This window comes from Vanellus vanellus (genome assembly GCF_965231255.1).
Source record: "Vanellus vanellus genome assembly, chromosome: 4".
Classification (NCBI taxonomy): domain Eukaryota; kingdom Metazoa; phylum Chordata; class Aves; order Charadriiformes; family Charadriidae; genus Vanellus; species Vanellus vanellus.
The window spans coordinates 49,008,387-49,025,449 of NC_138909.1; positions in this window are offsets into that span (position 1 = coordinate 49,008,387).

Consider the following 17,063-nt stretch of genomic DNA (forward strand, 5'->3'; position numbering starts at 1 on the left):
GGATATTCCTAATTCGTTGTTGTTGTGGTTGATTATGTCTATGCTAATAAACAAAAGGGGAACAGAGAACAGTTTCAAAAAAATGTAGCATTGACTGGCTCACATCTGTGTTCCTCTGTAAGCACTAAAATAGTTTGTTTAGGAGATACCTACTTTGAGAAGTGCAAAACAGAAACAGAATGAGTTAATGGCTGAACAGTTTATAAAATCAGAGATCCAGTTATAAGATCACTTCTAGTCTGTCTTTTATTTACTTTTATATTCATTAACAACTAAGCAAATATTTTTCTATTTGAAGAATATTAATATATTTCTCCCTTTACATTCATTTGCTTGGATGTATATGTGTAGTCTCACGTATAAATTTGTTTAGTTTTACAATTCAATTATTTTCTGGAGCAGACCTTATAGATCTTGTTCATCTCTTACAACCACAAAGACTGAAAAAGCAATGTCGTAGACAGGTGTTCTGCTTGTACGTAGGATCAAACAAGGCAAATCAGCACCTAATGTAAACTAAATCAATCAAACCTAAACCTTTTCTAGTATACATGAAAAAGAATTGCTAATGCACATGGAGATTTACAGCTTTGGTGTTTAGTTTTTAAAGCTGCTGCCATCTCAAAACCGTTTAAAACCAACACAATTGTATTTTCTTCGGCTGTGTCTGAAATACAGATCAGGGATCTTAAATGGACGGATTACACCGATTATGGTGGTAATTATGGCTATGGCAGGAGATAACTTTATTACTTATGCATGAGAAAGGGGCCATTGGTTTATTGTCATCTACCATTCATCTACATTATCCAAGTCAGAATGGCTCAGGCCAAAATGTTCAGAGGGGTATCTAAATGGAGCACCTTGCTCCTTGTTTTGACCAAGCCTTCCTTCATGATTTATCTACTCTGTCCAGTCCTTTCAACTTCACAGTAACGAGAGCACTCTCACTCTCAGTTTTGTCCCATTTAGATTTTATAATTATAAATACTGACTGGATTAGCACCTGAGGCACAAAAACTCTATGGCAATGATGTTTCCAGCAGGTGGTATTGTGTGACCTGTAGCTCCCTCAGACTCAGCCCTATGAAAAATCCCCTCCTCTTTTTTTTCTATTTTGGTGCTTAATGCAGTTAAGACTTTTCCCTAATAGTCTCCACAAAATGCAAAACTCATTTCATTTTCTATTTTTATTTGGTATATGTGTATATGCCAATATATATATGTATTCGTGAAATTGAATTTTGTTTATCTGTTCTCCCTCCACCCTCCCTGTCTCTCCTCCTTCCTCCCCACATCCATATTTATTGCATTAACTTTATCAGTCAGCCTTGAATTTTAGTGTGCCACCGAAGGAAGAATCTATTTCATCAGTAGAGGAATGCAGTAATTCTCCTGAAGAGGGTTTTTTTCCTATTAAGGAAAGGCATTTCCCTGGTAAATGCTTCCTTTGGGAGAGTTTCCAATAAAGGTGTTTCTGGAGGCCTGACTTTCAGCTTCTGAGCACACCTGGCCAGCACTGGTGTTGACATTTACTGGGAAGTTTTATAGCTCCAGCAGGGAAGGATTTGTATGTGTCTATTTAAAAAAAGATATTATTTAACATATTTATTTTTATGAAATGTCTCTGTAGAACTGTATTCATCCTTTTAGATTTCATATTAAGGTAACTGGCCAGTGGATCAAGACTCACAAGATGAATTTATAAAAGACACAAACATGAAGAAGCTATTTCTCTGCCAGAAGGGGCATGCGAACAGGAATAAGGGTAAGCAAGAGGAAATAGCCTCTAGTCTCTTCTAAGCCCTCATTGATTTTGTTACCATACTCCTTCTTTCCATTTTGAAGCAATATAAATCAGAATTAAGGATAAAGTAACAGCTGGCTGCCGGTTTGAAAGTCAGCATTGACATAACTTTTGAAGCTTACCCACAGAACATAGGAGACATTTCCCAGAGTCAGATATCCTAGTGCCCCAGTGGGCATAAATGAAGCTCTCCTGATTTTTATAGACTCAGGACCTAGACCGAAAGGTGTGATTTTTCCATGTTGCTTTGCTTTTAGCCTTAGTCCACTCATGCTTTATAATTTTGAGACTGTCCTGGCTATTATGGATCGGAAATATATTTTCTCAAATACACAAAAATTGTTGCTGGAAAATAAAATATCGACTAACATTCATTTCATTAATAAAGCAGAATCAGAAAACATAAAGATATGTTATAAAGCCTGGGGAGAGTATCCTCTAAAAGAGAAAAAAACAGAGATCCTTAAAGGGTTAAAAAAAAATGAAGAAAATTGGAATGTTTGTGTTGCTGCCACAACATGATATGATCTCAGAGTTCTTCAGGCTTTCCCTCCTATCTTCTTTAGAATAAGATACCTTGTTCACTTGCTAGATTTCAGTCCTTTTGGGATAACTATTGTTGCTCTTCTGGTAAGTTTTGCCTTGTACCTGGTTTTACATTGCCCATGTCAAGGCTTCATCTTGTATTTTTCTTCCCTCTTTCTCAGTTTCGTATAAGGATCAATCTATATTATTCCTCTATAAGGGCTTTTATTTAAGAGAAAAATTCCTACCACATAGCGCGTTTTTTCAAACAGTGGCTGTGGAGGGTCGGCCTCATAACTTTACTTAGTTATCTTTATTTTTATGCAGAGTATTAACTCCTAAATAGTTTTGATTTAGATTTTTTGTGCATCCCTAGGTGACTACATGCAAAAAAAAACCCTTGTGTTTAACACTACACCCATTTCTTCCTATTTCCTGGATTCTAAAACGAGACTTTTCCATTCTAATCTGCCTCAGGATATTTTATTACCATAGTCACTTGTGTCTAGGCCAGAATTTCATATAAGGTATTTCATCACATTCTTTTATATGCCAATGAAATGTGCCAACACGTAGCGCTGGAAAATTTGGGCTATTTTAATGTTAGATGAAAGAGGTTATATCCCTGCTGTCACTTTAGCTCAGCGTGAGTTCATGCCCATCCCCAAACTCCCTGATCATCTGCAGCGCCTACCCGTTGGCTCAATCTTCAGCTCTTACTGGGAACAAGACAAATAACTCCGCAGGTAGACAGACTCAGGCACTGAGGGGCACAGGGTAATTCAAACTGCACCCCTGAGTTTCATATGTCTTATATAAAACTCCCAAGTTTAGGAAATCATTGCAAAGAATCATAGCTAGTTAAAAGGAAAAAGCAAAATTTTCATTAACAAAATAAAAGTAAAAATCCTTTTACAGACTCAACATATTTGATTTTGAAATTTTTTGTATGTTTTTCTCACTTATTCTGATGTCAATTTGTTTGCCTTGTGGTTCCTTCATCTTCTTTTCCCTCAGTTTTTTTTCTCATTTAAAAATAAGTGTAAAAAGAGTTTTTAAAAAATCTTATTGAGTCTCAAAAAAAGAAAAATACCAAAAATTAATATCATTTAAAAAGGAAGATCGTTAAAAAATATTTTCATTCACTTTGTACAAGACTGCTTATGGAATTATCAGTTGATTCAATGCCTCTTACAATATGAATATCTGAAAAACACCTACATAAACCCAGTGATTTCTGGTACACAAAAACTTGCTCCTTGAATCATAGAATCATAGAATTAGTGATTCTATGATTCAAGGAGCAAGTTTTTGAAGTTGGGTGTTTCCATTGCTTTGAATGGCTATTTTTCAGAAACACGCTTGTATTTACTTCTGTGACATCCTTTCCTTCAGATTTCTCTTTTCTGATGTAAAAACAAAATTATTATTTTGCTGCTGGTGCAAGTACTTGAGGAGTTTTCCATTCCTAAGCATGACAGAAGTGGATTTGGTTTTAAATCTCAAAGTACATTCATGGCTCCAGTTTAATATAACTTCTAAAATTTACCTGAAAACTCTGTGCCCAAACCAACACAAACAGTTTTATGTAATTCTTGACAACATATTCTGGCATAACAGCAACAGGATTCACTAGTAACTAAAATTTTTGCTCAATCTCTTCCTTTGAGGTTGTGTACAGCAACAGACCCCTTTTGGATGTAAGGATAATGGGGACCCTCTATTTCCCATTTGAACAGTACAAAAATTCTTTGGAAAAATATTACATCCTGATATCTGGAGGAAATTATATTCCCATCAAATACAGATCCTTACATTTCTCCTTCCATTCTTTCCTGTTTTCTGTTCACAGTTCATAGAGAACCGTCATTTTTCTGGTTTTCTGTGTGTACGTGTGTCTCCGGTATGCGTGCCTTTCAACTTCCAACTTTCCACAGGAATTAAATTACATCTGTAAACTTTTTACATTTGCATAGTTTGGCTCCCCTAACTCCCTGCAGACTCTGGTTTTCCCACCAAAGACACACAGTAATTGCATAATATTGATGTTATTCTCCTATTTTTCAATTCTAATTCTCTGCTGCCATACTTCAAAATACCAATTTGCTTCTTAACATCTACAGTGTATATAGACTAAGACTGTCCTGTTAGCTGAGCTGTCCAAAGTGATTTGTTCCTTGTCAGGCATGCCTGCTCTTTTAATTAGTTTACTTCCTTACAGTGTATACAAACTTTATTTTTTTTAAAGTATACAGTCTCCCTATTTGCCACATCCCTTCTGCCCGCCAAATTCTTTCTATTTTTTAAAATTGAATCATCGATAGCGTCCCTCCCTGTTGGATCATGACAGCTTTGCTTGTTGTAGTTGTCATTTTCAGTGTATCAGAGATGACCCAGAGTACAGATGACAGTGACACTGCTCTGAAATAAAAATTAAATGGGAATGACAACTCCAGCTGGATAGATAGTTTGTTTGAGAATATATATTCAAAATAACTAGTGCTAAATCATGATGAATTAGAAAGGAAAATAGAAAGTCTTAGAATAGGAGATGGGCCGTTATAACTGTGAATAAAATATTAATCATAATAACTGGTAACACAGGATAGCACCATGAAGTACCATGGATAGGAAGAAATACTGCCCTAAAGAAATTATGGCCTGGGCTTATTGGTAATATGTAGCTAAAATTAAATAATACAGCACACAGAACTATTTATGGGGGAAAAAAAAAAAAGAAAAAGAAAAAAAAGTCTATGAAGAGGCAAAAGCCTAAGGGAAGATATGGGAGGTTGGAGAGTATCTGACAGAAAGACGAGAGAAGGAGGGGATGCCAGATCCAGGGGGTCCCAAGGTCTGGAAAGGACCATTAGGGACAAACATCCTGTTGTGGGACACATATCCACCCTGATATCCCTCCTAGTGTGAGAAAGAGGATTTGAGAGGAAAATTTGTCCTTGACTTGAATTAAATTCCAATATATATTAAGGTTAAAGATGTGTTTTACTGCGTGCCTGGACTCTTTCTTCCCTGGGAGGAAAAGTCCTTCTTTCAGAAAGAGGGAAAATATGCAGAAGCAGCAGGAAAGCTACCATACTGCAGAAAGGACACTATTGATCCAGCAACACAGCTCCAAGAAAGGATCACTAGTTCATCCGGACCGTTATAATGCAGGTCAAACACATTGGAAAGATAGACCATCACAGTAAAAGTGCTATGTGGAGGAGAGGAGGAAACACTTTGGCATCCCTATCACATAACACGGAGCCCACACTGCACGCAGCATCAATAAAGATGTGGGGAGGCAACAGGCTCCTTTTTCATCCCACATTAACCCATGTTAAATCAGTTTTGATTTCAGACCATGAAACATTCCTTCTGAACATGGAAAGCCAACTCAAGTAAGATATCGACACTTAAACTAACACACAATGTTATTTTTTTAAATACTGAACAATTAAAAGGAAGAAACTTCTAATAAAAGTAGGAAAAATTGGGTATCAGTAGCTGTATGGACAATCTTTCAAAGCTGTCTCTTCAGTCAGACGAAGTTTTTCTTTTTGTGATTTACGAATAAAAAAATATACTTTATTAGGGGGATACATACATGTATGGATGTATGCACATATCTTAATCATTCTTTTCACCCTCTTGAGGGAAATTTGTTAAAAAGGGTCCAAATAATACTTCCATGAAACAACTGAATTGATTAAAAGATGCAAAAAATTTAAAGGTTGAAGAAAAGGTTAACTAACTTTTAAAGATCAGTTCAGGATTTCAGACAAATATCTTTTCAGTGGAACAGCAGGAATGCTTAGCTGAGCAGTGAAGATTCCTTCCATCCACATATCTCTATGAACATGCTTAAAATTGGTTTATCTTCAATGCATAAATATTTATTTTGGCCTTAATAGTTTTACACACACTAGAAGATAAGTGTGAATGCTGCCGATTCCTATTCTTGCAACACCAACCAAATTTTGACTTTGAATCAGCATAGAGAGAGGGTACCGTTTGGCGCTATGTCCAGTGAGATCCTGATATAAAAATCAGAGGTTTTTCATTATTAAAACTCACCTAGGAAATCCTAACAGAGACTCAAGACTTCCAGTAGTATTTTCACATGGTTGTGAATAGAAGAACTTGCTCTTATTCTTATTGCAAAGAATTGCTGCAAATGCTGCAGAGAAACAAGCTGAACCAACTAAGCCAACGGTGGGTTTTGGGGTGGGGAGTATGGCTTTTCTTTAGTCCTCTCAGAGTTTCCCTTCTTCATATATGCTTATTAATAAGCTCCTATTTAGCAACAGGAGACGTCTTTGTTGACTGGCATGTATAATGTCAGTAGGAAAGACAGGTACCTGACAAGCTGGACTTTTGCTTGAGTAAACTAAGGACTGGGTGAACATACTCTTGATTCTCAGATGCTGCTTGTAAAAAAAGCCATACTTCTTTCAGACAAAAAATTAAGCAAGCACAACTGATCAGCAGAAAGCACAAATACAAATTGTGCGATACAGTATAGTATTTCAAAAAGCAGCGGGCTGCTGAAGCTATGTTAATTTGCACCAGCTGGGGATTTGATCTTTAATTCACTTTGGTAGCAAAAGGAACAAGTTTGAAAGGATCCTTATATTCAGCATGTAACTGTAAATCCTGTCTCCGTGCTGCCTTAGCAAATAGTCTTTATAATAACTGTGCATTTCATTCAGCTTTCATTTACTCTCATTTTCAGGGAGAAGAACTTACTCATTTGTATCGTTATTCTAATATGGAAAATTACACAGATATGTTCAATAAGATCAGTTTCCCCAAATCCACAGTAGTTAAACCTTAAAAATATCATCCCACTGTTTTTTAACTTGTTTTGAAAATGCATTTAGAAAAAAATAGGAAGTACTGGAGTGTCGTCTTCCGACAGCCAATCCCTTTATGGGGCCTGCAGAGCTGCTACAGTGAAGACAGTAGCTTTACAGGCTCTCCCATTAACCCAGCTTTAAAAAACTGGAGCTTCCAGTTTTTTTTCCAGCTAAGGTTATTTCCTGTGTTGTTTTTTTCTACCTATTAACCATCAGAGAGTAACAACTTCCACTTACATTAAATCAAAAAGGCTGATTTTCTATTTATTTGTTTAATTTCTTTTTTAAGACTTTTCCCATTTCTTCCCATGTTTTTGGACCAGAATCTGGAGTTTGACTTTCCTTCCAGAACAAAGCAAGTCTTTTGATCCTTTACAGAAGTTAACGGCACATGTCATTTAACAGCATCTGGAGTCCTGCTCAGGTACTGTGTGTGATTCAGATGCATCCACGCCACCAAAAATCAATGGAGCCAGGTAGATTTATGTCAGCGGAGTTTTCCTCTGACTCAAAATCTTATAACCTGAATGCCTTTCAGGGCTAGAGGACACAGGGTAAACAAGCTGAACAGTTCCTTTACAACTTAGTGTCACTAACAATAGTTGTTCTTCTTCTCAGATGGATAAATAAATTGAGAGGTATTTTTGTAACAACTTGGAAAGTGACTTTTCCTTTCACAAAGGAATGAGTTAACAGTCTGTAATGTAGTTACTGCTTAAAATGTGTTTGGATTTTATACTCACTAAACTAGATTTGGTTTTGTTGTTCTTATTGTCTAATCGAATTCAGAATGCTGATCACCGAATAGTTATTTGTAGCCTTTGAGTTTGCTGAGGTGAAGACTGTGAAGTTTGTTTAAAAGAAGTCAAGGTAAGACAAGAATTGTAATAGCTCAAAGGGTATAAATTGCCTTACTGCAGTGTGCTTACGCATGTTGCATTGCACCTGGGCTTTAAATCACTCCTGCGCTCCTGCTGCCGAATCGCGCAGCACCACTCGACTGACAGCAGAGCCGGCAGCTGAGAAGCAAAAAGGATGATTGCAGGCTCACGGGCTGCGTTAATCAGGAATGTGGGATTGTGCTGGGATACAGCTGGTCTGTGAAGTATCACCTGTGATGCTTCTGCACACGAGATTCATGTTGGTGGGGATGTCAACGCAACAGTGGCCACAGTTTTGGTTTGGTTTGATTTGGTTTGGTCCTTTGCATGACACTTTGCAAGGAACTGTTAGGGTACAATCTATCTGGATGGGACTCTAGTGTACCATTTGAAAATACTTCATCCCAGAGGAAGACCAATACTTCTGATGACAAGGACATAAAGGCACATTAGGATTTCTTGAAAATGGTGTAGAGGGGACAATGCAATGTTAGACAGATTTGGGACTGAGGGATGAAACCTGTAACAGCCAGTTGCAGAGTTAGCACCTATATTAATCGACAGAAGCACCTACTGATTAAGCAAGGATTTATCATTGCTTTGAGTTAAAAACCCATGTAGCTTTGGCATGAGCATTTCCAGTCTGAATCCCCTTCCTAGCCTCAGGGATCTAAATCTCCTTCTGGAAGACGGATGATCTTCCTTCAGCACAGGATTGGCTGGCCCCCTCTTTTCTCTCAAAGCCGGGCAGGGATGGTGCCACCACCTCTCTCTGCCACCCCAGTGATTACAAATCCCAGGACACGAAGTTGAGGATTTCCCTGAGGCTGAAAACATTTAAATGCACATCTTCTCCCAGCAAGGAGAATGCACCAATTGCCTGCACAGGCTCCAGGCTGGATCAAAGGCACGTTTCACCCCTCCTGTACCACAGCACTACCAAAAATGCAAAATTAAAGGAGAAAAGATAGAGGGTTTCTAAACAACACAATGTAACTCTGGAACCTTGTGGCTAGTGCTCCCTTTCTGGGGATGGCAATGTCAAACTCTGTTACCAGGGCTGAATTAAACAGTCTTTGAATAAAACATGTGAACAACATCAGGAACATAGACTCAACCCCCATGTGAGTGACTGTATCACTGGGCTACAAAATCAAGCTGCTTTTTCCCCTCTCTCTCTCTCCGCCCTCATGAATCTTGCATCACTGAGCATAGTAGCCCAGCTGCTATGAATGTCTCCACACAAAACCTGCACGCTTTACAGGCGTGATTTGGGACAGATACCAATAGTGAAAGAAATACTGATTCCTTAAAGAAATGCTGTTGGGTTTTCTGCTCATGCAGGACCCCAGATTGTGTTCAGACGTTCCTGAGTTATGTTTATTTCCTTTTCACATTCCAGCTACAATAGAGGGAAAGAGTCACCTTTTCCAAGTATTTCTTCCCATCTTCGTTCAGATCCAGTATTTCAATGATTAGTTTTAATTGGCATTTCCAATTATTTTAGTTTTAACAAGCATCAGTTTCTCTATAGGTGGCTTATTTGAGTGCTTCATACTGACTTAAGATCCAAATAGCTCATCTAATCTTGTGTCAGTCTGGCAGAGCTGGACTGCACTCAACAGTTGGTGTACTTTAATAGTTCATTGTGTTGCATGCATTTCTTATGAAAAGAAATTACAGGACGTTAAGCACTGACAGTTAATGTTAAAAAGAGTGTAATATTCTATTTGTATTATTTCATTCCATACTGTATTGGTCTATTGAACTGTCCAACCCAAGAAACAGCTCTTGGCTGTATGTTCAGTCTTTGTTTCCATATTTTCAACTGCCTCATTCTTTTGTAATCTTAATCAAGGGCAACCTGATTATTTATTTTATAATGCCATGTGGAACATTATTCTCTTGTCTTTGACTTCATGGTACTGCAGGGGAATCTCCTGTTTCTAAAACTTAACTGTATTAGTGCTTGTCAAAACTTGTATTTTCCAATAGGACTGGAAAACAGTATTGTATTTTTGTACAGAAAAATTACGTACACATATACATACATACACATATAGATTTCTGTAAAAATTAAAAAAAAATTGCTCAGTGCTCAATAACTCAGAAACAGTGGCTGAAAAATGTATATAATTCTACACACACTGAAGACCCCATAATCTAGAGGTAATTCTTCAAAATAAATCTAGTCCCAGCATACATTTTAAATCTATATGCATTGCCATTTTCCAAATATAACAGCATATTTCTCCTGTTGATGTACATTCTTCTGTGCTCAACAATGGATATCTGCAAGGTGACGTTTTGTAAATAAACTAGGACTTAAAATTATTTTTAGCACAACTGTGCTATAAACAAATTTTTGATGGCATACACCATGAGTCTTAGAAAATATCCATATGATCTTGAAAACTATAAGCAATTGTCCATGAGTAAGAACATTCTTTAAATACTCCTTTCATTATTGCCTTCTGAGCTCCTGTTTTCCTCCTGTCCTTTTAAAATATTGTATTAAGAAACCTGAAAACATTAGAATCCCCCAAGCTAAGATGAAGAAACTGAACATTTATTTGGAAAAAGGTGAATGTCAGTGATTGAAACAAGGAGTCTAAAGCATTTTAAAAGGGATGTAAACTCTCACATTGCAGGCTGCAAGCAAACTTCTCCCTAACAAGTACGCAGGGGGACATCTCCCATGGTCAGCTTGTTTCCATAGTTTTTATAATGTTTTCCTCACAGGCATCTGGTATTGGTCATAGTCATCAGGATAGTGTCAGAGCACATCACAGGAACCATCTACCAAGGCATATCCTACAGATCTCATAATACAAAACTATCATATCATATGTAAAGCAGGTAAATGTCCGTGTATCACCATCATCATCATCATCAATAATTTGCAGCATAATACATCCTTTGAATTCTCATATATCTGATGAGACTCAAGACTGGAAACTTCTGAAAGGCAGGTCATGTTTAATTTGTGAGATCTCTGGAACCACTCCTGTTTTTCTCTAATAAGAAATCATAGAATCATAGAATAGTTTGAGTAGGAAGGGACCTTTAAAGGTCATCTAGTTCAACCCCCAATAGACCAATAAAGACTGTATAACTGAAAAAGGCCCCTTCACTTGTTTCTGTTGCCATTTCCTATAACCAGTTCATTGTGCTCTAAACCCTTTTGCCATAAACACTAAAAGGAAAGGCTGCTCCTCTGGCAGTTCTCTCTGCACAGCTTTGGCACACAGCAAAACAGCATGTGGAGACACAAAGAAGCCTGCTGCAAAAAAAATCTCAGCTGTCACAAACTCCGAGTGGGAACTGGTCCTGTAGAGTAAGTGGACATTATCAAGCCATGCAGTGACCAGCTCTCTGAGAGTCACATCCCCAAGAGCTGTGTAAGGGACCACGACATTAACAGGAGGCTGTGAGCACAAATAAATTAAGGATGGTTCTGCAAAAGCAACAAAGAGCCTGGCTGCAGCCCATTTGCGCGGATGGGTGGCTCAATTAGCCTGGAAGCAGCTGAGGTGGGATGGGATGGCAGCAGCACTGGTTGTAGCTTCAGCCTGGGAAACCTTTCAAGGATACAGTTCTGATTATACCATTTCAGAAGCACATGTTTTAATTTTCCTGTATTATTTTCCATTTTTCAAGAGCACATTTCCTTACCCCTCAAACAGCCCCATAGAGGGCCTTTCCATCCTCTGGCTGGCTCTCACAGAATCACAGAATGGTCAGGGTTGGAAGGGACCTCTGGAGATCATCCAGTCCAACCCCCCCACCAGAGCAGGGCCACCTACAGCAAGTTGCACAGGACGGCGTCCAGGTGGGTTTTGAATGTCTCCAATGTCGGAGACTCCACAGCCTCTCTGGGCAGTCTGTTCCAGTGCTCTGCCGCCCTCAAAGTAAAGAAGTTCCTCCTCATGTTTCGATGGAACTTCCTATGTTCAAGTTTTGCCTGTTACCTCTTGCTCTAAAGCACAGATCTTCTCCAAGCTGCTTAGAAGAAAATGGCAGACTACTGTAAGTAATGGTCAGACCCCTAGAAATGATGAACACCAGAGATTCCAGAAGTTATTGCTATCAGCTTGATCTGAAAGGGTTACAAAGGTGAGGGTGATGGTAAGAAGCTTAAAATGAGTAGTGATCAGTGAAAGGCAGAACTTGCTCTAAACATTCTCTCCTTTGACTTTAAGTATTTAGAGGATCTCTGTAACCTCAGTCCATTTCTGTGAAATCTAATAACAGAACCAAGTACATTTCTGCTGCCTAAAACATGCAATTCTGCATTGCAGGACCTGGTTAATCACCAAAATTTAAGGCAGAAGGTGAGGGGGGAGGCTGCCAAGAAAAACACAGGAAAAAAACCTAGTGTACAACAGCACCTAGAACTCTTTGTCTTTGCCTTGCCATCTTTATGTTTGGTTTACCAAATCTCATCACATTTACGTGGACGGAATAGGAGGGAAGTATCCTGGTCTTAAGGTTGTTTTTTTTAAATATAACTTTAATGTTTATATGAACCATCCAAAAATTTGACCTTCAATCTTTTAAAAATGTGCTCCAAAGCCTTATTCCTGCAAGCATTTAAATCACTTTATTCCTGAGAGTACAGTGCACAAGGGAAATGCATCAAGAAGATGCAAAGGGCCAAACCTTCATTTTGTATAAATTTTCAAAGATTCATTTATTTTAAAGAGTTAAATGAATGTACTCCCCTGAAAGCATGAGCTGTACTTCAGACGTAGGGTGAGCTACTGTGGATTTATAAGTGGATGCTTATCAGGTGAATGGTAGTAGCTCACCTTTCTGCACCTTTTTTTTCCTTTCACAAATGCAAAATAAGACATGTACACTTAAACCTCTGTCACTAACTCAGGCTAATGCATTTTATTTGTTTTCTCTGTGTTGAGAGCATGCAGTCAGTCAATTACTGCAGTCCAGTTGATGAGTCCTACCTCATTAAGTCGCAGTAACTCAGTTGTGTCAAAGTTGATGATGACTTGTGAGGTTCCCTGGCATAAAAGGATGGTATTGTAGCTTCTGCATGAGGCAGAAACCCCTAGATAATACTGAGTAGTAGTGAATAAAATGTTCATACATACATGAGCTTCATCTGATCTGACTTGTTTCTCATACTCTGTAGAGGTCTACATCTGAACCAGTGGCCCAAGCTCCTCGCTGCATGCAGTGAAGATCTTGTCACCAGACTTAAAAGAGCTTGGTGTCTCAGTTCAGTTCCCATACATAGGTACTACGGTGTTCGGGTTGCCATGTGCCCAATATTGGGCTGAAGAATTCAGCTACGCTTTTTTTTCTTGGATGCGCAATACTCTTGCTGTTAAGTGCCTGTCCTCTTAAGCCTTTAGAAAATATGTCAAGCAAACAGGGAATGACTGGGGAAGACAAGAAAGAAAATAAAAGAATACAAGTACATGTGGATTCAGTTTTAGAATTAGAAATTGAGGAAAATATCTTATATAATCCATCAAAATAGTAAGGGATCTATTTGGTTTAGGACAAGTGATTTATTGGGTCTGGTTTTGTTCTGGCGGTTCAATGTTATAAATAACAGCAATGTTATAAATAACAGCAAGATCTCTTTCAACCAGAAATACAACATATACCTTGCTAAGATACAAGCTTTTCTGATTCTCATATAGGAGAGATTAGGTGGTGCTGGATGCAAATCTAAATGCTGGCACTCTGTCAAGTAGTTCTTCAAAAATAAGACTTGGAAATATTAATTTACAGCTTTGGAAGTCAAAAGGTACAAGTACAGAAGAGTTACTTCTCTTCCAAAATTCATCCAGATTTCTGCCTAGTCCTATCACAAGCCCCACAATGCCAGCTTCTCGCTTTACTACTACATTATCATTACATGTCCATTATCTACTACACATCCATTATCATCCAAGCTGCTACCTGCTTCCTCACCCAGAAGTGGAAATCACCGTGTTGGATCATCTACAGCAGAGGACAAATGCAGTAGCACACATGGAGCAGACAGCAGCAGCCTCTCTGACAGAAGAACAAATTACTGTGCCAGCTGCTGCCTGGTACATATTAATATTCAGTCTTACTCTATGGAGTATTCAAGGTAGCTTATTGCTTTCTCATATCTCGTGCATGCCCACAGTTAGCATGGAGCAGCTGGCGCAGGGTAACCGGTTTCTGTGATGCCTCTTGTTAGAACCGGTTCCTTCATTGACCTTGCATCTATTCAAAAGTATTGCTGCCTGGAAGAAGGTGTTTTCTCCCCATTTGTCTGGAGTTATTAACAAAACATTTAGAATCGGTATAGCCCTAGAGACTTTTTTCTTTTGTTATCCCATTTGGAAATGAAGGAATTAAAAAAGATAATTTCAGAAGATGCTTCAGTTTTCTCCCTCTGGACAGTCCCCAATATTTAATACCATTTCTATGCCTTCTCTTAACCTAATGAAGATTTTTAGTCAGGTTTCCTAAGAATACGGAACTTATTCTATCCTTGTGTTTCTGGATCACTGTGACAGAAAGTTAGAGGGAAAACCTGAAGCTCAACCACATTACCAGACACAACAAAATCTGCCAGATGGAGTTTCACAGAAACAAGGAATCATCAGTTCAGCGGCTCACATGTCTTGTAGCTATTTTCTGCACTCCAAAGAGTACAATAGACTCAAGCCTGAAATATGGTGATTGTTCTCTGGAAAAGCTATTTGCGTAGCTTTTTCACAAGGTGAGCTGGTTCTTGAAGACAGTTTAGATGCCTTGGTGAAAGAAGTACATCCAAAGGTAATGAGGTAGACTGTCTCAAAGGAGATTGTGCTGAGCTACAGAGGTGTAGGAAGAGCTTGGGAAAGAGCAGAGTTTTTCTTGATGTTCAGGCATATGGCAAGTGTGTATAATTTTATTTTTTTATCAGCTGCCTTGAAAAATTAAGCAAAATATGAGTTAATCTGTTGATTTTTTTCTTTGTTTTCTTAGCAAATGGGAAGTAAGTTTGAACATTTTTTTCTTTTTTTTTCAAATTGAAGTTAAATATTTTCTCTTCTTTGGACATCTTTTTAAAATTAATGTCAATACATTTTCAGACAAAATCATTTTTAGATACTAATGAAAATGCTTCAGTTAAAAATGTCAAAATGAAGATATTTATTTTTTATTCCTTTTTTCTTTGATGACAAAGGAAAAAGAAATCTGGGAAATGAACTCTGCTTTCTTAGCTAGTATACCACTGGATGACACAAGATTTTACTAACAAAGAAAAAAAAGAAAGCATCTGACTACCTGCACTGGTACAAAATTCATGTGAGAAGCACCCTCACCTGGTAAGAGGGGTCAGGTTCTTCTTGATCAAATATAAATCTCTATAGAACAGACACCTGCTTCCTGAGAAGGTCATCTTAAACTGTCTTTCTAATCAATTAAGTTAAATAGGAAACAATACATCTAACATATTTAAGTGTTTCCTTTAGAAGCTTTTTATCCTGAAAAATATATTAAAGAAAGTTAAGGAAATCTTGCTCTTATTATTTAGGTTTGATTCAGTTGCCCATTTATTAAGAACTACCATCACTTGAGATACTTTATTGAATCTCACATGGCGTCCAGTGAGATGGAGATAGCCTTTCCAGAAGCGTCCAAGCCTCCTAGATTTTGGTGCAACAAGAACAGAGAAACTCGAAGAGAACAGAGACCTGTGCCATGCAGAACAGTTTTAGAGGATCACAAGCAAATATCGTGTAAATGCGATTAATTTCGTAGAAACTGATACAGTGGGAAGAAATGCAATGCAATCTCTAAGCAAATGAATCTTCTTAGCAGCTTTAGCTATTCAGTTTATTTGCTGGTGAGTTGACCTACAGATTGATTGTCAACATGTACTTTCTATGCTCAAAGGCAATGTTAAGGTGAAATAAGTATCTTTATAACCTGATATTTAGAATTGAAGAGAGTGTGACAGGGAGAAAACAAAATCAAAAGCCTCAAAGGAACAATATAGCTTGTTTCCAAAAATATTGATTGATGCATTGCCTTTTGAAATCAGCTTGGTTCAGTCAGGCAGGTGGCTGGATGAGCTGAAGGACTATGCAGTTTTGACAGGAAGGCAAACATATCAGTTTAAATTTAACAATCCCTCTACTCAAGTTGTCATTCCAAAGCTTTCTTATGCCATTGACCTGACATTAGATCAATAACATTATGACATTCTATGGCACATCGGTGACATAAGAAAAAATATTGAGTGAAAACCCTAAAGGATGAAAAAATGCCAAAAAACATATATTGCATGTGAGGGTTTTTAAAAAAAAGTAATGACCTCTTACGCATCAAAGATGTTAACTTGCTTTATATTTGCCATATCATTTTATTTAGTAGTTATTGAAATTGTATCACGGGGATCACTTCTCCCTGAAGAAATTTGGACTGACCCTAAAGAAGGCCAGTTAGCTGAACTCATCACTTTTCGTCTGAATATACACGTTGAAAGATATTTGTTCTGCTTGATTGTTTCTACTTCAAACCCATTTTCATCTTTCTATTATTTCTACATGCGAGACAGTATTATTACAATTTTGCTTGAAGTGTAGCTGGATATACAATCTATGCATAAAACTAAATCTTCACAAACAATGACCAAATATATGTTAAAATGGTGTATTTGTAACAGTACTTTCAAAGTCTAAATGGGAAAAAAATAACCTCATTTGATGATTGACCATAAAACACCCTCTGCTCAGACACCCTAAAGTAGTGCAAGTTTAGAAGAACATAAGAAAAGAAACTTTATAAGATGCAAAAACTGGCACAATATGACTGAAATGCAGAAAAGCATTGTTTTGTGATGTTGAGAAAGTATGAAAGTGATACAGATTACGTTCAGTGGACTCAAACATTTAATTTCCATTAACCTGGACTTTCGCGTCATTTGAAAGAGTACCTCAGTGAACTGATTGCAATACAGGGAAGAAATCACAATAATATGATGAGAAAAAGGGT